The sequence below is a fragment of the Callorhinus ursinus genome, unplaced genomic scaffold (genome assembly GCF_003265705.2).
Source record: "Callorhinus ursinus isolate GAN/ISIS: 27379988/994484 unplaced genomic scaffold, GSC_fseal_2.0 scaffold7, whole genome shotgun sequence".
NCBI lineage: Eukaryota > Metazoa > Chordata > Mammalia > Carnivora > Otariidae > Callorhinus > Callorhinus ursinus.
This window is the reverse complement of record NW_027397069.1, coordinates 66,980,430-67,005,954: the sequence shown is the minus strand read 5'-3', so window position 1 is coordinate 67,005,954 and position 25,525 is coordinate 66,980,430. Positions and strand designations below refer to the sequence as shown.

Genomic DNA, 25,525 nt, shown 5'->3' with positions numbered 1-25,525 from the left:
GAGGAAATGAGAATCTGGAGAGAATTCTGTGCCAGAGAATGATAGCGACATTCACTGTAACTTGAATCTGATGGACTGGACAAAGGACAGTGATGAGTGAACTGTAGGAAAGCAAACCCGAGGGTTCCCTCCTTTCCCAGCATTCATGGGATGAGCCTTTGCCAGTGAAGTGTTTTCCTCTTTGGGTCAGAAGTCATCAAATTGGCTTCCTATACTGTCATCCTTCCGTCTGATCGCAGCCAGAGACCCAGGGTATGAATGTATCTGTTTGTATTGTGTGTGGGGCAGGGTGGGAGGGTGGTTGTTACCAGGACCAAAGACACAGGACAGCCTGTGCCTGCTCCCTGCATGGGAGAGGTACAGTGGGACTCCGGGACCAACCAGTAGACAGAGCAGAGAGCCCATCTGGGAAGGAAGAACATTAGTATCCACAATAACATTAGAATTCTGGGTCAAGGAGTAAAAGCTAGAACTATTACAGAAGAGTACTGCTAATTATGGAAGGAGACATGGGCAGGTGGCTGTTTCTATCTGAATCTACATTAGCATCCTATTATCAGGCAACGAGTCAAATGCAGAGGGATGGTTTGCTAAAAATAAAAGAAAATAAAATGGTCTTTTCGAAAACTAGAAACTCTGACGATGCCAAATGTCAGCAAGGATGCGGGTCAACGGTCTCTTTTATTTTGCTGGTGAGGGGTTTGCTGTTACATTATATGGGAAGCCATTTGGCATTATCTCTCGGTGTTGAACATTTGCCTTCCCTGTATTTCAACAGCTCCGCCCCAGGAATATACCCTAGAGGGACTCTTGCACATGTGCCCAGGAAATAATGTGGTATGATGTTCATAAAAACACTTCTCTCCGCCGAGAGTCGCCGCGGTTTCCTGCTTCAACAGTGCTTGGACGGAACCCGGCGCTCGTCCCCCACCCGGGCCGGCCGTTCAGAGCCAGCCCTCCGCCATCTCTTCGTCGCGCCCTTGGACCACTCTCCAAGGCCCCCGCCGCCGCTCGCCGCCACCATGACACCGCGTCCCCTTCGCAGGTGCGCCAGAACTACCACCAGGACTCGGAGGCCGCCATCAACCGCCAGATCAACCTGGAGGTCTACGCCTCCTACGTCTACCTGTCCATGTCTTACTACTTTGACCGCGATGATGTGGCTTTGAAGAACTTCGCCAGATATTTTCTTCACCAGTCTCATGAGGAGAGGGAACATGCTGAGAAACTGATGAAGCTGCAGAACCAACGAGGTGGCCGAATCTTCCTTCAGGATATCAAGAAACCAGACCGTGATGATTGGGAGAAGGGGCTGAATGCAATGGAGTGTGCATTACATTTGGAAAAGAGCATGAATCAGTCACTGCTGGAACTGTACAAACTGGCCACTGATAAAAGTGACCCCCATTTGTGTGACTTCATTGAGACTCATTACCTGAATGAGCAGGTGAAATCCATCAAAGAATTGGGTGACCACGTAACCAACCTGCGCAAGATGTGGGCTCCCAAATCTGGCATGGCAGAGTATCTCTTTGACAAGCACACCTTGGGAAACAGTGATAGTGAAAGCTAAGCCTTAGGCTGTCTTCCCATAGCCACAAGGGTGGCTTCCCTGGGCACCAAGGCAGTGCATGCATGTTGGGGTTACCTTTACCTTTTCTATAAGTTGTACCAAAACATCTACTTAACTTCTTTCATTTGTACCATTCTTCAAATAAAGTAATTTGGTAGCCAAAACAAACAAACAAACAAAAAAACCACTTCGTAAGAGCAAAAAGTTATAAACACCCAAATGCCCACAAACTAATGAATAGATAAATAAAATATGGAATATTATTTGGCAGTAAAATGAAATACTGATGCAGGCTATGACATAGATGAGCCTTGAAAACATTTTCCTAATGAAAGGAGCCAGACACAAAAAGCCACATATTGCATGACTCCATGTACACGCTATGATCAGAATAGGCCAGTCTCTAGAAACAGAAAGTAGATTGGTGGTTGCCGGGGCCTCAGGGGATTGCAGAGACTAGTAAGCCACTGCTAGGGGGTATATACAAAATTTCCTCTCAGTGTAATGTAAATGTTCTAAAATTGACAGTTGTGGTGTTACACAACTCTGTGAATAAACTAAAAACCATTAAAGGGCATGTTCTCAATAGGTGTCTTGTGTGATGTGTGAATTATATCTCAATAAAGCTGTTTACCAATAATCCCCCGAATGTCCTCGAATAGGAGAATGAATGTGTATTGTATATAGATTTATATAACAGAAAATTGTGTAACAATAAAAAAATGAATGAACCACAGTTATATGCATCAGCATGGGTGAATGTTGGCCACATTGGTGTAACATTGGCTGGTAACCTCGAGTGAAAAAAGCAGGACCCAGAAATTACAGAGAGCCCACAACTCTTCTTATAAAGTTCACAAAGTCAAACTAAGCAATCTATTATTTAGGTGCATATATGTGGGATAAAACAACAGCAACGGAAAACAAAACGAGGGAATGGATAAATATGATAGATAAAAATGGGAGCTCTGGGGTGAGAAAGCAGGGGAGAGGGATACTGAAGGACCAATGGTAATAGCATATCACGACTGACAAATGTTGATATGTCACATTCTGTGGCCCTGAATGCTATTAACAACTGATGAACAATAATAGCATTATACTAAAACTGGAACTGTGTTGGTCAATCTGTGTGCTTGGTAACTTATTTAATCTTCATCAGACCCCAATGAGATAGGAACTATTGTTGTGCTCACTTCATAGATAGGAAACTGAGATTTAGAGATGTCACACAAGTAGCATGTGGTGGACCCTAGCTCCGATTCCCTGCCCGTCAGACCCAGAGCCCTTGAGGTTGCTCTACCCTCTCCTGACCCCCCCATCACCCTCTCCAGTCCTCCCCACAGGACAGCAGCTCAGACTGTGCCTGGGCCCATCAGGCCCTGGAGCAGGATACCCCCAGTGGGATCTGGGTTAGCCATGGACACAGCGCTGAGGAATTTCCTGGCAGAGAGTCAAAAAGAATGGCTATTTGTTTGGGAAATGCAAATGACAATGAATCATGCGCTAATTCAGGGACATGATTAGAAATTGCTTCGGGGACAGATAAACCTTCTAGGAAGCAGAAAATGAGGTGCAGAAAATTAGTGATGGCCAAGCCTCTGCACCCAGTTTCTGGGGCCGAGTGCTGAAAACCATGGATCTCCATTCAAAGGCGCTTCCAAGTGGCCCTTGTCCCTTTCTGTTAGATCTAGCCTTAGTCCATTCTGGAATGAGGTTGAAGAATTAAGTGGCAGCTATTGAGCTGCCGTCTGCGTTCAAGCTCACCTCAGGGATCATCTCCTTTCTGGTCCTCATTAACTGAGAAGGTGCTCAACTGGTCTGCGCTTCTCATCCACACACGGGAAGTGCCTTTGAAGAAGCTTCAGTGAGCTTTAGCATCCTCCTCAGCAACAGTGGAGGGCTTTGTCAAATAAAATGCTCTGGCCAGATTAGAATATCAAGTAGGGAAGGGTAGGGGGGAGCAGCAGGGGTGGAGGGAAGGAGTCTTTCCAGGCACTTGTTCACCAATTCTCTTTGGATAAGTTCAGTGTTTCATGTGCGTTGTCAACCCACACACCTCTTAAAATACTTTAATTTCTGTTTTGAAAAGAGGGCAGGAAGAACTTTTGTACAACACCTCAAGGAACAGGCATTGAAAGACCCTAAGGGCATGGTCCCTGGCGTGGCCTCTCTGCTGTTCCACACTGTGTCCTAGGAGCAGTCCACACTCTGAGAGCAAAGGGAACACTTTGTGGAAGGAGAGAAGGCAAGTCTTCTAGGGCACTGAGACACCAGATCACAATCTCAGAAGCGAAGAAGGTGACCCACAGGTCAAGCCGTAGGTCGCTGACTATATCGGCCAATCAGTTCCCAGTATGAAATAGTCCTTATGAGCAAAATAGTAGTCCGAGTCCCTATCCTCAAGAACCACAAGGCAAGGGTCACTTCTGCATCCCCAGTCAAGACTCATAAGACCTCCACCATCCCCCTGGAAAGCAGATACCCCGGACTTCAGAGTGCAGGAAACATTCTCATAGAGTACAAGGCGGTATCTGCTTCTTTGACACCATTTCTGCACCGTTAAAGTTTTACTACTGTTTCTGTTTTGGGCATCTGAGTTACAGAAGTTGCAGTGCAGGGGGCGCCTGGGTGGCTCAGTCATTAAGCGTCTGCCTTCGGCTCAGGTCATGATCCCAGGACCCTGGGATCGAGCCCCGCATCAGGCTCCCTGCTCCGCCTGAAGCCGGCTTCTCCCTCTCCCACTCCCCCTGCTTGTGTTCCCTCTCTCTCTCTCTGTGTCTCTCTGTCAAATAAATAAATAAAATCTTAAAAAAAAAATTAGTTGCAGTGCAGGAAGAACTTGATGTAAGTCTTCACGGTTTGGAAAAGGGCTCCGTTTAGTTATGGACGCAATTATTAGCATGGTGGTTGCCTCCTGCAAAGCAGCACAAAGCAATGGTCTTGTGAATCGGGTTGCTTTTAGGAGCAGACCTGGGCACTGGATGAAGGTTCTGGGAGCTCCTCTCGCTCCTCTGGAGTCTGGAGGGCGAACTGAGTTTGTGCACTCTGAAGGCAAAGTCCTGCCAGCCAAAGCCAGATTAGTTGGGTGCGGGGGCGGGGGGGGGGGGGGGGGGGGGCAGGGGAGGAGCGGGGCGGGGGCAGTTGCTCACATATGTAAAGGCTTTGAAATGAAAAGGATTTGGCCTCAGGGAGACAGATGCTCCTCGCCTTGCCTAATTAGCTGTTTTGGAAGAAAGGCAGCATCTTCAGTCCTGGAAGACTTTCCCTGTTGAAGAGACACTCCTCTGTTGTCCCCAGACACCCACAGGTGCCACCCAGAACCAGCAGCTGCAGCAGCACGGGCCCAGCGGGCTACCTGGCTTCACACAAGGGGGCTGATGGTGCTCTTAAGCCATAAATCAGTGTCACAGTCACAGGTCTCCATGGCAACCTTTCACACAAAAAGGACATTTGTAAATATGCATGTTGCAAGCCCCCCTTTCTGATTTAAAATATCAACCTTTTGAGAACAAGTTGCTGTGTTCTGCTGCCGGACCAGGACAGGGAGGCCTCTCACTTGCCCCTCTCTGTTTGCTTGTGGCTCACTGAAATCACTTGGTAAATGCCCCCTGAGCTCCCTTCCTGGGTCCAGTGCCATGCAAGCTGATGTTGGGGACAGGAAAGGGAGGACAGCCCAGGGTTCACTCAGCACACTGTGTCTCTTCCACCTGATCACAGACCTCCAGGGGCCCTGGGTTGCAGGGTGTCTCATCAGCAGAGCAAACCGTCTTGGCCATTGCCCTCACACGGTCCTCACCGGGGTGGGCAGTCGACTCACCTGTGGAGTTTTAAAAGCTACAGATGTGTGATCCAGAAATCCCACTCCTTGATATTTACCCAAATGAGTTGGAAAGTTCTGTTCACACAAAAATCTGCACAAGGATGTTGATAGCCGTGTACTCATAATTGCTGAAAACTTAGAAGCCATCAAAATGTTCTTCAGTAGCTGAATGGATAAACTATGGAACATCTATACCACAGAATATTATTTAGCAATTAAAAGAAATGAGCTATCAAGCCACAGAAAGACATGGAGGAAACTCACATGCCTATTGCCAAGTGCAAGAAGCCAATCTGAGAAGCCTACATACTGTGGGATCCCAACTACATGACATTCTGGAAAAGGCACAACTATGGAGACAGTAAATACATCCGTGGTTGCCAAAGGTTGTAGAAGGTGGGGAGGGAGGGAGGAAGAGGTGGAGCAGAGAGGCTTTTTTTAGGGCAGCGAGAATACTCCCTCTAATACTGCCACGGTGGATACATGCCATCACACATTTGTCTAAATCCATAGAATGTGCCATCTCAAGAGTGAACCCTAATGTCAACTATAGAGCGTGGGTGATGATGACGTGTCAATGTAGGTTCATCAATTATAACAAATGTACCCCTGTGGATAATGGGGAGGCTCTGCGTGTGTGGGAGGACAGAGCTATCTGGAAATCTGTGCTTCCCTTTCAAGTTTTCTATAAACCTAAAACTGTCCTTAAAAAAAACACAAGTCTTAGAAAAAAAAGAAAAGAGGACCACATAGTATATGCTCAACAAATAACTTTAAAAAGGACAGCAGGAGGGCAGACAGTGAGCAGACAAAACTAGAATTTCCTCCTAATCTCGCTTAGTGATTAGCCTGTTGGCATTTCATTTGCTTAATGCGTGTGGCTAATGGGCTCTTTGAGTCTCTATCAAATATATTTGGTCAAAATTATTTAATTTCATTCTGTCATTAGCAATGAATGAATAACTTAAAAGCCAGCAAACGCTGTCGTCCAAAACTGCAGATGTCTTGTCCTATCCCCGGACATGGTGACTTGCTAGATCTGCGATGGGTCCTGGACATCTGTATATTAAAAAGCTGCTCAGGTGACTTGGCATTCATCCCTCCTTTGAAGCAATCAGAAAGGAAAAGAGCTTGGAAAATAGGCTTACCTGCTTTAAGAAAGAGACCTACAAAGGGTCAAACAGATGGGATTGCATTTTTCTCTCACTTAATAGCCCAAAACTAGGCAGGCAATCCAGGGCAGGCAGGCGACCGCTCCTCGGCTGTCCTGGGATGCAGGCTCCTCTACACCATTGCTCTGTCACCTAGAGAGAGCCCCTATTCTGTGTCAGTCTCCAGCCTGGGGAAGGGGGAGCGAGAGAGAGGTAGCGATGACCGGAGGGAGGCATGCCTCCCTCACAGAAATAACCACACAGCCCTATCTTGCTGTCAGGGGGGCTAGAAATTTAGTATTTGGCTGGGCTCCATGAGCCAGCTCACCCTGCTGGAGATTAGGAAGGAGAGAATGGGGACCGAGGACACAGTCACAGCTGCGGTCTCAGAGGACAGCTGAGGCCAGTGGTTCTCAAGCTCTGCTGCCCAATAACCTCATTTGGAGTTCTTAGAAAAAAATGTTGATACCCAGGCCACCTAAATCAGAATCTCTGGGGGTTCGACCCAGGCATCAGTACTTTCAAAATCATTTGTACAAACAACATTTTTGAGACCTGGAGGCCACAAACATCATTCCTAGGAGAACATAAGGAAGTTTCTGGAAAGCTCGCTGTCTTGAGTGGCCCACAGCTGCAGCAATGCTGTGATTTCCACTGCCCGGCCAGCCTGGACACTCATCTTGGTGAGCTGCGGCATCTGCCCACAGCCCACACCATGGAACCCGTTCAGACAAATTACCTGGTCCAAGGCGATCAGCACACTCTGCGCACATTTCTAGGAGAGATAATACTGATGACAACCCCAAATCACAAACTCTTTGAGAATGAGCCTGTCTGGAGGGATTGCAATGTGAGATTTAAGGGAGCCCTGACTCTGAGCCCAGCTCCACTGGCCATGGTCTCTTTCTTCATCAGGAAATCAGGGACGATAAAGATAATAGCTAACATTTATATGGCACTGACTGTTTGCCAACCATTTTTCTAGGTGCTTAATACACAGTAACTAATTTAATCTCCATACCCATTTTATAAGGTAGACACTATTGTCTGTCCCTATTTTATAGATGAAAAAACTGAGCCACAGAGAGGTTACATCCAAGGTCACACAGCTGGTAAGTGGCCATGGTAGGATTTGAACCCTGGTGATCCGGCTTTAACGTCCACGCTCTCAGGTCTGCTGATCCACTGCCGAGTGTGGCTTAGGTCGCAGCTTTGCCGTGGGGAGGAAGTGGGGTAATGAGTACCAGTAGAGTATTGTTGCAGGCTCCTAGTAGATGTTCATGACAGGAGGCTACTATGATTAAAGTCACACGTTGATCCTTAGCTGTTAAAATTAGGATGTCCGTTGTCCCAGGATCTAGTGGAGTGTCTAGGACATGGGAGGCACTCAGTAAAAAATGAATAAGATGCAGAATTGTTTCCCGAATCCCTCTCTCCCTCTGTCTGTCTCGGTCTCTTTTCCTCTCTGTCTCTCCCTGTCTCTCTCCTCTTCGGTGTCCTTGGTGTTGGGAGCCTCACGCGTTTCCTTTGGGCTTCTGGTGTGGGAGAGGCAGCCGTCAGGGGACGCTCTATAACCACGGTCTGGGCTCTAGCTGGTTCGCCCCTTGAGCTGCCCCTCCAGCTTTCAGTGCAAGATTCCAGGGCAGGGTGCCTGGGTGGCTCAGTCGGTTAAGCCACTGCCTTCGGCTCAGGTCATGATCCTGGAGTCCCGGGATCGAGTCCCACATCGGGCTCCCTGCTCGGCAGGGAGTCTGCCTCTCCCTCTGACCCTCCCCTCTCTCATATGCTCTCTCTCTCTCTCTTTCATTCTCTCTCAAATAAATAAATAAAATCTTTAAAAAAAAAAAAAAAGATTCCAGGGCAAGCCCCCTCTCTCTGGGGCCAGGCCAAGCCTTTCTGGGCACTCTATTTGGATACTTTTTTTTTTTCCGCTTCTGTCTGAAACTTTCCAAAATTACTCCCTTAGATTCACCCAAAATACTATTTCTTGTCCTGAAATAGCATCTTACACTCACACCAGCATTTTTTTTCATTTTCCTTTTCCTGGGCTGTACATTCAAAAAAAAAGTCACAATGTCATAAACCATGAGAGCATTCTAAGATGTTGTCTGGGCCTCGCCCCTCATTTGCGGAGGAACCTCTCCAGCCAGAAGCAGGGAACCTCCCTCAGGGTCACACCGAGGGGTCAGGGCGGGCAGCCCCCGAACACAGAGACCTGGACAATCAGTCCAGCCTAGTCTCTCTGGCTCAGGTCAGGGGAGAGGCCCGGCCCGAGGGAGGTTGGTCTACTCTGGTTTTCAGGGCTGTGGCCCTTCTCCCCCACATGCCTCATCTCTGTCCCATCTGAAATATCGGGGTCCCTGACTCAGAGTAAAGCTTGGCTCCTCCAAAAGAGAGGTGGTCAAGGAACTAGGATGAGGTAGAACTGTTTTCCAATTAAAGCATTCCAGGAGGCTTTCCTAAATCGGTGCTTTTTTTTTTTTTTTGGTGTTTCCAATGTTTCTAAGAGCCTCCCAGTGTGAGTGGTGGTGGAAACAGCTCTCAGCCATCTGAAAGCACAAAGAATCGAAGCCGCCACCTTCCCGAAGCTATTTTTATTGCTGAGGCTTTTCTGAGCCTAGCATTTTACTCAGGATTAGTCAGAAGCCTTGGAGAATGCAGCCACACATCCCACCCCCCCCCACCGCCGCCCTGGAGCAAAGCTAGGGGAGAGGTGTGGCTCCACAGGGCAGGGGAGGCCCGCGGCCCGAGAACCTAGAGGTGCTGTGGGGCAGCCCATGCAGTCCACGGACTGGGGGAAAGCCCCCGCAGGTGTTGTGAGGGGCTGCATCACATGCTGGGTCTCAGCCCTCCTCACTCCCAGTACTACTGCTCTGAGTGCAGGACAGTGAGACTAGCTTGAATACAGGTAAGGAAACTGAGTCCACACCAAAGTCAGACCCAAGCCCTTTGACCTACCACCCCCCCCACCCCTGCTTGAAGTTTTACATACAACCTTCTGCTGACTTTCCAAACTGGATCATTGTTACGTCTCACTAATCAGGCCACATATACTTAGCTCCTGACAGAATGAAGAATATGCTTAAACTAGAGCACAGGAGCATAAGAAACCATTTTCTGTGATCGAGAGAGAGGCATCTATGTCATGGGGACTTGTTCTCATGTGTCTGTTAGTTGTATGTTTCTCTGCAAGGCAAGGGACAAACCAGTGCTCTTCCAGAAAGTGCTGGTCCATCCGTGCAGGCTCCAGAAAAAGTGAATGACATTGAGACAGTTCATGTCCCAACGTCTCCTGCTCGTCCTTCCTCCTGCTTTCATCAGAGGGCTTCTGAGCCATCCCTGTTCTTTGCTTCACTCCCCCAAACACCCCTAAACAATCTCATCAGTTTAATGAGGGGAAAAAGCCAAATCAGTAATGATGCACAGAACCCCTTGCCACAACCCTGCTCCCTAAAGAAAAGCTTATTATTATTTTTTTAAATAAGTTATTGCTGAAAGTATGTTTGCTTTCTTGCACACTAGAATAGCCCTGGGAATTTGAAATAGTCCTTGTACCCTGGACTTTGAGACTTAACCATCAGTATTTTTTTTTTAACTCTCCAGATGATTCCAAAAGAACCGAGTTGAGAGCCAGTGATCTGAGCCAGTGTGCTCTCTCAGACTGCAGTGTGTATATGAATCACCTCGAGACCCCAGCAGAGACTTTGATCCAGGAGGTCTACGGTAGGCCTTCAGGGTCTGCAATTCTACCAAGCTCCCAGGTGATGCCAATGAGGCCAATCTGCGGACCACAACTTGAACAGGTGAGGTCAAAGTGTACTTGTTGCCCCCAGTGTGGAATGATTCATGGGGGAATAGAAAATATTGAAGCATCTTGGGCAAAAGGAAGACTTCTTTATGGCATAGGAAGGCAAGACAGTTTCCTTTGATTGAGGAACTTCCCCAGGTTGTTAAGAAATGATTTTTCAGCTTCCTACACAGATGGTTTATTGAAGAATCTGGACTTCTGTACTCTAGAATGTTCCAGACCAAAGGGATCTGGTAGATCACGGGAGCCAGTGACTCCCAGTCCTGGCTGATGATCAGAATCACCCAGGGGACCTTTCTAAAAATCCAGATTCCTGGGACCTGCCTGAATAACTTCTCATTAAACACATTTTTCAATAGTCAATTTAAGTTCAGACAGATTTGGAAACCAGTGCCCTCGCCCAGCCCCAGCTCCACCTCCTGCTCCCTCACACACACATTTTATGGAAGATGAAGCTGCCCTAGGCAAGGGCTTCTTTGTGACAACATTGGCACTTTTTTGTGCCAAGACAAAAAAACAACAACAAAACCTAACTGAGTGTTAGGCAGACCTTCTTAAGGGTCGCCGCCATTCTGGCTAATAAATTCCGGCTAGATGTCTGCCTTCGTGCTCTAGGACTGACAGGCTAATTTTATGAGATAGTAAAGCCAAGAGCCAGTTATATGGATAGCTAATAAAAAAGGCAGCTTGGCCCAACAAGAGGAGACACAGATTTTGTGCTTCTCTAGACAAGCCATGCCCACGTGCAGAAGGAGCATGGTACCCTGTCTGGCTGGGCTGCCTATCTGTCCAGTGTAACCGGACTGGCTCTGGTCATGGTGTGCTCTCCTTACAATTTTCCTGGTAATCTTATGACCCTTCAAAGACAAAAGGCAAAGATTTTTACAGCCTCATGACAAATCACGGCAGCCCTAACCTATGAGTAGAAATGCTTCTGCCTACCCCACTGGGACTACCCACAGCTCTCCAACCAGATGTCTTGTGAGGATGCTTCGGTTCTATGTGTCTATGTCACATCTGGCTCTGCTCACAGAACATACAAGGGAGACACTGGCTACTGCCAAGTCTGTTTGATACCCAACACCCAACCTGGAGCCTGGATGCCCCCATCCTGCCCAATATCAACAAGAAACACCGCCCGAGTAGCACTGAGATCATGCCATAATTGTTCATTCATGTGACTTTTCCTAACCAATAGACTTTGACTGCTTGATTTTTTTTTTTTGGTTAAAAAATGTTTAGGCAGCATAAATACTCTAAGTCTTAATCCATATTTAATCATTCATCCATATATTTATTTTCTGAGCACATACAATGTAGCAGTAAACACCATATATCTGTATGTTTTAATGCTATGATCCTGTTGAGTAGGTATGATTGTCTCCATTTTACATGTAAAGAGTCTGAAGTTCAGAGATTATGAGCTACCTCTCAAGATCATACTTCTAGAAAGCCATTTAACTGAGGTTTGAGCCCAGAGCTCTTGGGCTCCAAAACAACTTTTCCTTCCCTCAAATCAGATTGCCTAAAAAATAATGGTCTCTCTCATTTTAGACACTGAAGAAGGCAGCTGATTGTAAACTGATTTAGAGATTTTTTTAATGGCAAAGACACCGTAAAGCCAAGGGGCACGTGGGTGGCTCAGTCGTTTAAGCATCTGCCTTTGGCTCAGGTCATGGTCCCGGGGTCCTGGGATCAAGCTCCCTGTTCAGTGGGGAGTCTGCTTCTCCCTCTCCCTCTGCCTGTGCTCCCACCTCCCCCACCCCGTGCTCTCTCTCTCTCTCTCTAGCTCTCTCTCAAATAAATAAAATCTTAAAAAAAAAAAGAAATGGTAAAGTCGAAAGACATACCACCAACTGAAAGTAGTTTCAAGACATAACATCTTAACATTGGTAATTTACTAGCACACCCATAAATCAGTAAGCTGAAACTCGGGCATATTATTTTTTCCGAGAAGCCTTCCCTGAGCCTCCAGTATAAGTCAGGGCCTGCATTCCATTATTACATAGCCCCTTTATTCCCCGTCCTTGCCCAGACGGCACCCCCAGCAGTGTAACACATGCTTGCCAGGGCTGTGCTGCTCACCGCCAATGTAGGGATGGATGCACCTGCAGGACACCCCTTTGGGAAGTATTTATACCTCCAGGTTGTGGCCTATATCTTTAAAATGAACTTCTTATTTTGGAATTGTTTTGGTTCCTAGAGCAGTTGCAAAGGTAGTACAGAGAGTTTTCTCACTCAGTTTCCCCTACTGTTAACGTCTATATTCTTATGGCTAATCACAGTATCAGGTACATTTAAAAAGCGAGTTATTTTTTCTCTTCCTGTGTGGGGTGGGTAACCACTGGTCATGCAGCCAGAAGACTCGAGTCTCGGGAGCCTTGGTGGAGACCCTCTGAGTCTCCGTTTTGTCAGGGCACCCGCAGGATAACAGGCTGGCCTTGCCAGCCTTTCTTGGGAGGATTAAAAAGGACCATGTCTGTGAAAACCCCCAGGATGGTGCCTGGCATACTTTTTGACTGTGAACCTCTGTAATCCTCCTTGACACAGAAGTTTCCATGAGGCCGTGTTTAAAGCATGCCAGGTTTCCTATGCCTGTTACTATGCATGGCATTCCCCCCCCAGTGCTGAGCCATACTCTTGTTTACTTGATATACTCTGTACGTTTGTCTCCCTCCTCCTTCCTTCCCCCATCCTCTCCCAGTAAACCCTGGTTGACGAATTCAGGCCAAGAGAAGTGGCTCTCAACAGAGAAATTGTCTCCTCTTCCGGATTGCATCCGTCAAAGGGGCTGGCCCACCCAGGTGGTCCTGGCCAAGGCGAGGGGTGACACCGATGGACGGCCCGTGCATCCTGGGTTCTCAAGCAGCCGAGAAACCCTGAACGGGAAGAGAGTGCCAACGTGGTACGGAGTTGAAAGCATTTCCAAATCTGTCCTGTTCCTGGTGGGGAAGGAAGGAGGCAGGTGGGGGGAAGGGTGGGGGCGAAGAGGGGACAGAGGGAGCAAAAAACACACATAATTAGAAAATTTGGGCTCTTGACAGTTTTCTCTCCCTCCTGATTTGTTGGACGTCCCCTGAGCTAGACGCCAAGCTGGCACACGTGTTTTCGGGAATGAATAGGGTACTTGAACACTTCAGAATTAAAATGAGACACTCTTGAAGGGTGCGCTCAGGGACTGGGGCTACCTGTGTCTGCTCTCACATGGACGCCCTCCAAAAGAGGCACCTCCTTTGGGCACATCTCACCTCGCCCACGACATTCTGGAAGCCAGCAGACGCCCGAAGGGAACCTGGCTTGGGGCTGTGCCTGTATAATGAGACTTCTCTTTAAGGCATTCTTTCTTGTTTATCCCAGTCCATTAAGAAGATTCCACTCAAAGGGCGCCTGGGTGGCTCAGTTGGTTGAGCATCTGCCTTCGGCTTGGGTCATGGTCCCAAGGGTTGTGGGATCGAGCCCCGCCTCGGCCTCCCTGCTCCATGGGGAACCTGCTTCTCCCTCTCCCACTCCCCCTGCCTGTGTTCCCTCTCTCGCTGTGTCGCTCTCTGTCAAATAACTAAATAAAATCTTAAAAAAAAAAAAAAAGATCCCACTCAAAATGAGTGTTTGCTAGCCCTATGGAAAACAGCTGCCCATATTCCTTAATTCGCACAAGACAACTTGAAATAAAATATTTACACACTGTTATTTCTTTCTTTCCTCGTTCCTTTTTTTTTTTTTTTAAGGAGACTGGGTTGTCCTTTAATGCCTGCTTTCCCTCGTGTGCCCAGGTTTTTAATTGGACCCCTCCCCGTGTTTTGGGTCTTTGGCTACACGGCCATGTGCGTGGAGGAAGTCTGGGGTGTCTCCTCAGCCAGGCAGAGCAGACGGCCAGAAGCAGCAGGAGAGAGCCCTTTCTGAAATGGAAGAAACAAGACAGAGAAGAACTGAACACTCACTCCCACAGGCAGCCGCCTTTCAAGCAGGGTGTGGAAAGAACTGCACTCAGCCGCCTTCGGAGGTAGGGAACAGAGAGCAAAAGGTCACACACCAGGATCCTGAAGAGAATTATGGCTAATCTTAAAAATGATCATGTACAGAATGTTCTAGAAATCTAGGTAGGGTCTTTTTTTTGGGCATTAAATATGGTTTGAAATAAGCCAAGGTTTACGGAGGTTTATCACGACCAAGATGTTTCTGCGTGCCACCTGTTGAAATGAGGGTTGGCCTACATACACTCCAACAAAAGGTAGAGAAAACAGAGCTGTTTCTTGGCACATCTAAATACCAGTATGTAGGAAAGGGTTTTGAGCTTTGTCTGTAAGTTGTGAAATAGTGTTTTTGGTGCTTGTTTCTTCGTTCCTTCCGGGTGGATGCAAACTCTTGCAAACAGGGGAAATGGTCAGGGGTCAAGGTTCAAAGGCAGGACACCGAAGAAGAGAGTTAGAGCAGGTCTGGCCTAGGAGTTAAGTGAGCTTTAGTCTGGCACTAAACAGCCACAATAATAATACTAATTTAAGATGCTAAGAACACTTGCCACATATTGAGCATTTATTATTGCCAGGCATTATCTGAAGCACTTTAAAACGTAACCAGTGCAATTGGAGGAGATGATGTATTCGTGGTGCCCATTTTACAGATGAGGACACTGAGGTCTAGAGATGTCAAGGAGCCTCCCCACAGTCTCGCAGCTGGAATTCAAACCTACCTTGAGGCCTGTGTCCCGACACTGTGTTGCCTCTCCTGTGCATGGGATCAATTAACTTACATTCCCTCAGTCCCTGTGAAGTGAGAGGGTCTTAGTAGCTGTTTTAAAAGCTCCTTCCAGGCCTTTCTTCAACTGAGACTCCTGGCTGCTTCTTCCACTCACCCGTCCTCAAGACTTAGCCCCAAAATGCAGCCGCTCCCTGAGGCTGCTGGGGCCAAGGAGAATTGGGCATTTAACATGTGCCGTTGTCTCTTAACATGTCTCCCTGCAGCCCTTGGAGGGGAAGCTTCACATTCCAAACACAATATTTGAGTTCATCAAGGTCCCATGCAAAAGACCTTGCTGGAGATCTGTGGATCAGCGCTGCACTTTAGCAGAACGTAGGAACTACACTAAGGTGCTTGAACCTTGAAGGCATTATGCTAAATAAAATAAACCAGACATAAAAGGAAGAGTGCTGTCTGATTCCACTCCTATGAGGTAAGTGGAAAGTTAGATTCATAAAGACAGAGGGGAGACGGTGGTTGCCAGGGAATGGGGGCGGGGGAATGGGGAGCTGGTGTTGAATGGGAACTGAGTTTCAGTCTTGCAAGATGAAAAAGCTCTGGAGATGGATGGAGGTGATGATTGCTCAACAACGCAAATGTGCTTAATGCCACTGGAACTGCGTTCTTAGAAATGGCTAAAATGGTAAGCTTTATGTTATGTCTATTTTACCACAATAAAAAAGAAAAGAGTTGAATAAATAAAAAGAATCTTATTGTTTGTTTATGACTGTATATAATATACACTTGTTTAAAAACTGAGTATACAAATCAACTCAAAATTACACAATTTTTACTAGCAAGATCTGACTATAATTATGATTTCTATCCAATCTTTTTCTTTGTATTCATCTACCTACCTAGCTCTCTCATGTGTATGTAGAAACGTTATGTTTGAGCTCATACTATAGAAGCAGTTACTTTATTCATTTTACTTTTTTCACTTAATGTTATGTTATGAACATTTTCCAAGCAATTGAAATTTATTTCTAAACATAATTGTAATGGCCACACACTAGTTCAGGCACGCTCTCGTTTATTTAGCCCTCCTTCTGCTTTTGGATGTTTAGATTTTTCCAATTTTCTGCTTTGTAAATAGCTTCATAGCAGTCCTTATAGTGCGGTCATCTTTGCCTGCCTCTGATTATTTCCTCAGCCCAGCCTTCTAGAAACAGAACCACGGGGTCAATGGACACGTTAATATTCAAAAGGCTTTTTGGTAATTCTGTGTGTGTGTGTGTGTGTGTGTGTGTGTGTGTGTGTGTGTGTGTGTTTGAACTAGCTTCAGAAGTCCTTTACCTGCCCTTTGTTCCTTTAGAGACTGGATTGTCAGCTTCTTCCCACCTGTTGCTGGCTGAAGAGTCCTCAGATTCCCGCTCCCTGGAAACTGCCTTGAGAGAAGACTGTTTGAACTCTGATCACCCCTTAGTCCAAGCCTAGAGATCTGAGCAAAGGAGGTCTGCTGGGCAGACGGAATTCGGCAGGTTCTGAGGTTTTGTTTGTGTAAACACGGCTGGTATCACACAAGAAGGTGTGAGGTGAGGGTGGAAGTCAGTCCCAGGGCTGCACACTAAAGCATCCGGCACACTTCCTGCTCTCTTAAGAGCAGGGAAAGCAAAACCTCGCTCACGCTTCCTCAGCTGCTGGTGCCCAAGTGGTTAAACGTAGCTGGGACAACATGACCTTTGGGCTTCTCTGCATTATGTCACTTACTGCTAAGTCACACACACAGCCCCATCCTTGAAGGGGAGATCGTCAACCTCTGGTCCCCAGGCAATCTTTGGTTTCAACAACTCTTCTCGCGGTTTTTCATCAGGGTCTGCTGACCCTTCTCTCGTTATGCTTACCCTGCTTCCCTTACGTAACTCCCTCTCAACCGCTCAGATCTCAGGGCGAATGTGATTTCCACGTGGCAGCTTTTGTGACCCTCTCAAACTAGATCCATGCCCCCGTGTGCTTTTCGTCACAGTGCTAGTCACAATTTGTTATTATACTAAGCTGAGGAATCTTTTGATTAATGTATCATTTGATGTTTTCAGTCAACAAATATTTTTTTAAGTGCCTCTGTGTGCCAGGAACTGTACAACTTGCTGGGATCGCAGGGACGAGCGAGAACAGATCTGGTTCCTTTCCTTGTGGAGCTTAGAGGCCAGTGGGGGGAAAGGACAAATAAAAATCCGATGCCAATCTTCAGTAAGTGTTATAAAAAGAAAAAAAGGGGGACTGAAGCAGGTACAATGACAAAGATTGGTGGAGGGCCCCGGTCAGACGGAGCAATCATGAAGATGGGAAGAGTGAGAGAAGTGAATCATGGGAAGAGCCAGGAAGAAAGCAGGAAGCATGGGGGAAGGCACAAAACCCGGGCATCAGGGGTGTCTGAGGAAATGACAGGAAATGGAGGGAGTTTTGTGTGTCAGGGGAGAGGGACATGAAATGCGGGAACATAGACGGACAGGGCTGGAGTGGGCAGTTGGAGATACACGAAACCAGACCAAAGCCGTTGAGAGGCCGAAAGTGTCCATTGGAGTTGACAAAACATGGCGGTCGGTGGTGACCTTAACAGCATTTTCCAGTAGCAGCCAGATTGCAGGGGGTTGAGGAAGAAGTGGATGGTGAGGAATTAGAAAGTATGTGCATAAGAAGAAAAGGTTGAGTTGTGCAAAGGAATAGAAAAATCGGGTGGGCCAAGGGAGTGATTTAAAGTTGGTTTCCCTGATTCTCTTTCTTTTTTTTTTTTTGGATGGGAGATAGTAGAGCATGTTTATTAGCTGTGGGGATGACTCAGCGGGGAGAGAGAGAGAGACTTAAAACGCTCGGTGAGGCAATGAATGGGGAGCTAAGTCCTTGAGAAGATAGAACGGGATGGGATCCAGAGCAGAGATGAATAGATAAGACTTTTATAGGAGGAGAGCAACCTCATCAATTTTTTAACACTTTGTTATGGAAATTTTCAAACATATAAAAGTGTAATGAAACCCCAGGTACCCATCACCCCTGCTTCAACACATCGCCATTTGCATTTCATCTATAATCTCACCCAGTTTATCACCCTTTCCCAGATTATTTTGAAACAAATCCAAGACACTATAATTTTCCATCCACAAAGACCTGAGTAGTATGCCTACAAAATAAGAGCTTTTTAAAAATCACAACAAAGCTATTACTGCATTGAATAATTAGCAATTTCTTTTTTTTTTTTAAGATTTTATTTATTTGACAGAGAGAGACACAGCGAGAGAGGGAACCCAAGCAGGGGGAGTGGGAGAGGAAGAAGCAGGCTTCCCGCGGAGCAGGGAGCCCGACGCGGGGCTCAATCCCAGGACCCTGGGATCATGACCTGAGCCGAAGGCAGACGCTTAATGACTGAGCCACCCAGGCGCCCCATTAAGTAGTGATTTCTTAATGTCATCAAATATCCAGTGAGTGTTCAAATTTCTCTGACCGGCTCTTATGTCTTTATCATTCGTAACTGGTTTGTTCAAATCAAAACCAAAACAAAGTGCACATGTAGAATTTGGTTGACATACCTTTTAAAGTCTCTTTTGATCTATCGGTTTCCCCCTCCTTTTTCTTCCCTTAACATCTGTTAAGAAACCAGATCTTTTGTCTTACAGAATTTCTCACATTTGGAATTTTGCTGATTGTGTACCCAAGGTGTCACTTAACACCTTCTTTTCTCACTTGTAAATCCTCTAAAATGTTAGTTTACAACTTATGTCTAAAGGCTTGCTCAGATTCGGGGTTAGTGAGGGTTTTCTTGGAGCCGGGAGAGGTAAGAGTCCCTCCTGGGTGGTGCTGGGTCCTTCCTCTGGCATCACATCAGAACGCACTGTAATGCCTGGTTCTCCTGCATCTGGTGATGTTCAGATTAGTCAGTGGTTTGGTGCTCTTGCCTGCCTCATTCTCTATAAAGCTCCTCAGCAGGTATTTGCTGATGATTTTAGCAGTTACAGATGGCCATGGCCTAGATCTGTTCTTTCATTAGCAATGACAAAATGATGCTATTCTAACTCTGTCATTCTAGTATGGGTTGAATTATGACCTCCAGATTCATATGCTAAAATCCTAACCCCAGTATCTCAGAATGGGACTATATTTGGAAATTAGGTCATTGCAGCTGGAATTAGTTAAGATGAGGTCATGCTGGAGTAGGGTGGGCCCCTTATCCACTATGACTGGTGTACTCCCACAAAGGAGAAATCTGGACCCAGAGACAGGTGCCCACACAGGAAGAATGCCATATGAGGACTGGAATTATGCTGCCACAAGCCCAGGAACTGTCAAAAGCTGGAAATCTATAAGCAGACTCCCCACTGAGCATGGAGCCTGAAGTGGGGTTCAATCTCATGACCCACGAGATCATGACCTGAGCCAAAACCAAGAGTCGGATGCTTAACTAACTGAACCACCCAGGAGCCCCTTTAAAATACTGAATGGTTTCCTAGTATCCTCCAAAGCCGACCACTGAGGTTTTATAAATTTAGTATTATTATAAGCTATAAATTTGAAGATAACTGATATATCTCAAACCACTGAAATTATTAATCTTTTTGATGATCAAACTGCCTTCTCTTTGGCCAGACATAGTCCCTCCCAGATGACTCCTGAGTCTTTTGGAAGAATATCCAATTGCTTGACAGCTTTCTTGCATTTTGGTGCAATAAGATGTTCTGTGTTCATCTAGCTGCCATTTCTCCAAGGACCTCTGGTTCTCTTTAATGGGAAATGATATTTAGAGACTACAATCTGGGTACAAATGACACTCATTGCTACCAGGTTGATTACTGTTTCCAGACTTTTCCAGTGGATAGAGCTAGAAAAAAACTGTAAGAGAAAATACATCATGACTTTATAATACTTACTTCTTTCACACTGAAAATCTTAGTTCTTAGTCATTAAATTTATTCCAATTAATTATTTGGTTTATCTTACTATATGTGTCTATATCACAATTTTATTATAGAGTTAAAATACAGAGTAGTTAATACACACACACACACACACTTCAAAATAACAATGCCAGTATGATTACTAACAATAATATTGTTGAAACAGTTTAAGATTTCTTTGTGACTCTTTATCATACATATCTCCACTAAACATGCACAATCTAATTACTAGGTTTTAAAGTCATCTGAAATAATTTTTCCCTATGTGCTTAAGCCACTCATTTTATATGCATTTACATCGTTTTATTTTGTTTTCAACATTTTGGGGGAAGTGCAGTTTTCTTTTTGATTAAGTTTTGTTTCATGAGACATTCAGATGACTCCTAAGTCAAATCTATAAAGTCCATTCAGATAGTTTAGTTTATATTGTCTTCCCCATCATCTTGTTTCCTCCCTTCACACGTAGGTAACAATTTCTATTAGTTTTTGGTATATCCTTTCATTAAAATTTTAAAATAATAGGTATGTTGGGGCACCTGGGTGGCTCAGTCGTTAAGCGTCTGCCTTCGGCTCAGGTCATGGTCCCAGGGTCCTGGGATCGAGCCCCACATCGGGCTCCCTGCTCAGCGGGAAGCCTGCTTCTCCCTCTCCCACTCCCCCTGCTTGTGTTCCTTCTCTCGCTGTGTCTCTCTCTGTCAAATAAATAAAATCTTTAAAATTAATTAATTAATTAAAATAAAAAAATAATAGGTATGTATACAATTTCCCCCCATTCTAAGATGTAAGGTAGCATACCATATACACTATTTCTGCATTTTGCTTTTTTCACTTAACAATATATGCTAAAGATCTCTTTATAGTAGGATGTAGGGGTATGTATGCCTCATTCCTTTTTGTGATGCAAGGTTCTCCATTGTGTGGATTTGATTAGGCCATGGTTTCTTCAACTAGTGCCCTAGTGAAGCACATTTCGGCTGTTTTCCAGTCTTTAGCTATTACAATAAGTACTGTAACAAATAGCTTTGTAAATAAACCTTAGTGTATTTTTGCCAGCCTATCTTTTTTTTTTAAAGATTTTATTTATTTATTCATAAGAGACAGAGAGAGAGAGGCAGAGGGAGAAGCAGGCTCCCTACTGAGCAGGGAGCCCAATGCGGGACTCGATCCCAGGACCCTGGGATCCTGACCTGAGCCGAAGGTAGATGCTTAACCATCTGAGCCACCCAGGCACCCTTTGCCAGCCTATCTTAGCGATATTTTCCTGAGTGGGACTGCTAGGTCAAAGAATAAAATACATATGTAATTTTTTCGAATATTACCAAACTCCCCCTCATAAGAGCTGCTTTAGTCTGCACTCCTACCAGCGCTGTATGAGAAGGCCTACTGTCCCACAGCCTCACCAACAAACTTCTGGATGTTTGCCACTACAACAGATGAAAATGGTATTTTTATTCCATTCTAATTTGCATTTCTTTTTTTCATTTCACTAATTTTAAAGGGAGAAGACAGGTAGAAATGTGAGCACAGATTTGTACATTTGGTGTTAAGTAGATGTTTGTCCCTCTAGGCTCTAAGCTCCGTGAGGGTAGGAGAGTGGTGTTTTGCCTACTCTTGTATCTCTGGGGCTGGGCCCAGGGGCTGACACAGAGGACGCCCTTGCCAGTGTATAAGGAAATGGGTGAATGAATGAATGAATGAAAGACAAAAATGCCTTTGGCCCATCTCATAACTGAACTAGGGTATATTCAACACCTTACCTTCACTCCTTCCTTCTCCTCTCTCTAGATTCACACCTACAATTTGGGGAGCCAATTGGAAGTCTCAATTGAATTGTGAGTTTCAAAAAAAAAAATAAAGTCACAGAAAGGACTTGCTTAATACCATGTCGTAAGGTTAATGTGTTGTGCCCGTGTAAGGAGTGGGGATGCGGTATAGCAAGAAAATGTTACTGTGGTTGACAGATACTGGGAAGACTAGCTTAGCCAGGTGAGCGTTGGCACAGGAATGATGAATTGCTTGTTTAAGGGAAAGAACTATCTTTATGCAAATTCCCTCCCTCTTCATTCCATCCTATTCACAGACTCTCAGAATTTACAGCAATGTCAGGGCTCATTGACTCTTGCCCCTGGTCAAGGGCATTCTGGCATTCATCCACCCTGAGCTTGGCCATCTCAGAGAACAAGGAGCTCATCTTGCTACTGGGGGATGGACTAAGTATAAAGGCTCTTTGACTTAGAGTCCTTTAGAAAAAAATAGCTATCTTACCATTTATATTTTATCTTCCTTCCCCCTGCCCCCCCCCAAAAAATCTCAATTGTCTTTACCCTTTCCTTAAATAACATGGCCCTTCACATGAAAACTCACTCCCAAACTTCCACCCCTTCTTCCCAGCTAGACACTATCCAAAGTTACATTTCCCTGACTATATCAAAACTAAGGATTTCCACTTAATAAAAAAAAGCAAGGACACAATTAAAAGGCAAATGACAAATCAGGAAAACACATTGCAAATATCTAAACCTGACACGGTACAAATATCTACAATGTCTGAGGAATTTTTTGCAAATCAATTTTTAAAAAACCTAATTGATAAATAGGTCAAAAAGTATGAATAGTCGATTCATATGGGAGGAAACCCAAAATGATAAGCAAATGAAGAAATGCTGGAACTCATTTAATCAGAGATATAAAATAAAAACTATGATGAATTATGACTTTATGCCCAACCAACTGCAAAAATTAGAGAGTTGGATGATGACAGGTCATGGCAGGGCTGTAGGGAATACAGGACCATCGTGTGATGGTAGTGGGAGTGTAGATGGGGGGGGGCAGCCCCTTTGTTTAGGGCAACCCAGCAGTACTTGGTCAAATGTACTTACCTAGGACCTAGGAATCACATTTCTGGGAATGCTTCCAGAGAAATTCTCGCACTGGTCTCTGAGGGAAGGTGCATGAAGATCCTTGTCATAACCTTGATTATGGGGACTGAGAGTTGAAGCCACGCCAGGTGTCTATCACTAGGGGAATAAAGAAGTAAAGTGTGGTATTGAACAGCAGCAAGAAGCAATGAAGCAGAGGTACAATCAATTCTCATTATTCGATGCAGTTGTGTCCTGTAAAGTTGCTGTGGGGCACCTGGGTGGCTCAGTCGTTAAGCATCTGCCTTCAGCTCAGGTCATGATCCCAGAGTCCTGGAATCAAGCCCCACATTGGGCTCCCTGCTCAGCGGGAAGCCTGCTTCTCCCTCTCCCACTCCCCCTGCTTGTGTTCCCTCTCTCGCTGTGTCTTTCTCTGTCAAATAAATAAATAAAATCTCTAAGAAATAAAAAATAAAAGTCAACACCCAATTTAAAAGATAATATAATAATAATAATATAATAATAATAATAATAATGATAAAAAGTTGCTACAAACACAGAGTTAGCAAATATTGAACCATTGCTCCTAGGGGAAATATAGACTTAGGTTCCTGCAAGCCCCTGGTCACAACATTTTTGTCAACTCATCAATACATTACCTTGGTTTATGTGTTTTTCTGTTTAAAGACATCTTATTGAATCCATATTGTTGATTCATTAACATTGAACTCATGGCCAACAGTTCTGTAACTCATGTTTGAAGGAAGCTTATCTAGCACACATGTATTTTCTGTATGGCATATCCCAGCCTTCTTGCACTAAGAACTCTAGACAGCCTTTCAGCACTGTGTTTGGGATGATTTCAAACAGCAGAATCATCAAAAATTCCCAGAAATGTGAACAATATAGCACTAAATAGACTGCCAAAGGGACATTGGATTATAGCATACTGAATCCAGAAGGCAGAGTGTCTCCTTGTTCTGTCTCAGATGAGAACACGCCTGCCAGTGACTCACATTTTTCTCTTCCCTGTTCATGTCTGTGAATGACCATGAATGTGCCCTGAAGCTCCCCAAGTATTGGTTTGGAGGTTACAAATAAATTTTAGTGAGTTGGTGAATTTGCAAAAACAGAATCTGAGGATAATGAGGATCGACTGTATATTCCGCAACCCCATTAGTTCTGACGAACTAGACTTGAATGAAAAAAGCAAGGCAGAATCAGGTACATAGTAGAGTACTATTTATGTGAAAATGTGCACAAAGCAGCAACACGTGGTTTTTAAGAGCCCATACATATCAAAGGATACACATCAACTTATTAAGATGGTTGCCTCCTGGATGAGGGAGAACAAAAGAAGGACATAAATGAATCAACAAATTAAAGGGGAGACCTTAGTGGTGCCCAGAACAGAGTGTGACTAACTTACCTCCCTTACACTCCCTTCCCTTTCTGTCACTTTGTGCTTTGTGGTGGGGCCTGAATCCCCACGTTGTTGGCCTTTCCCTTCTCCAGGCTGGGTCTTTCCTCTCTGAACACCATCCTTCTAGAACAGTTTCTGGCATATTTTACTTATTTGCTCTTATTTATTTTTTTACACCTCTACTCCGTTGCAAAAAAGGATTCAAGGCTACAGCCAATCAGGCACATATACCTGAATGAGCAAACGAATGGGTGATTTCTAGACCTTTTCCATCACATTCTCATCTCCTCCTCAGGATCAGTCCCAATATTACAAAAGGGGGTGGCCAGTGCAGAGGAAGCTCTTATGTCCATTGAACCAGGCTCTCCCCAGCTGTTAATGCAACCTAGCCCTGCATTTGCATTTTGGACTGTTACTGATGATTCGTATTACTGATGATTCATATTCAGCTTGTCATAACTCAGACCTTCCAGGTCTTTTTCACATGAACCACATTTGTGTAGTTGACTTTTTTCTTAACCTGCTGTATACTATTTTTTTAGATAAAAGCTAGATGATAGGTAGGTAGGTAGGTAGGTAGACAGACAGACTTAGCTCTAAACGATCAATTCAGAATATTAAATTGGTTTGAAGCTTATTTCTGTTTTCCAGTGTTTTGGCCATTCCTCCCAGTTCTGTGTCACCTGAAAGTTGGTAAGAGTGCCTTCAGTTACTTTAGGTTTTTGGTAAAGTTCAAGGTAATGGAACAGCCTTTTGACAGGTCATGTGTCAACTCTGGGAATGTTGGCCTCTGTGAATTCTTGTAGACATATTTCACCCACCTTTGGTCACTTATACTGAATTTCTCTTTCTCTATTTCTCACTTTTCTCCTGAAGAAGACCATGAAAACTTCCTAAGATGCTTGTCTGAAATCCAGGTACGCTTTCTCCACACCAGTCCCTGGATATATCAGCATGATTTTGCATCACTGCACTATGGAGTTGGAAACACATGCTAGATGTTATTCAACACAGGGCATCACTGATGGGGAAACGAGATGAGAGTACTGGCACAAGCACTCACAACAAGTAGTCATGAGTACTCACACAAGTACCTGCATGAGTACTCTTAAACACACAAGTGTTCAAGTATCCAGGTCAGGGAGATGGTCAGCAACGGGGTCCTGACTCAAAGCCTGGACTACTGACCCCACGTACAAGGGACTTTACAAAATGTCCTGCCACTACAAGAGAGATCAAGCTGACTCCTAGTGACTGCTCCTTGCTTTT

General features: G+C 45.1%; 1 pseudogene; it reads left to right on the top strand.

Moving 5' to 3' along the window:
- The first annotated feature begins 832 nt into the window (after positions 1-832).
- LOC112826385 (ferritin heavy chain pseudogene) lies at positions 833-1,752 on the top strand (annotated as a pseudogene).
- Positions 1,753-25,525: the final 23,773 nt, after the last annotated feature.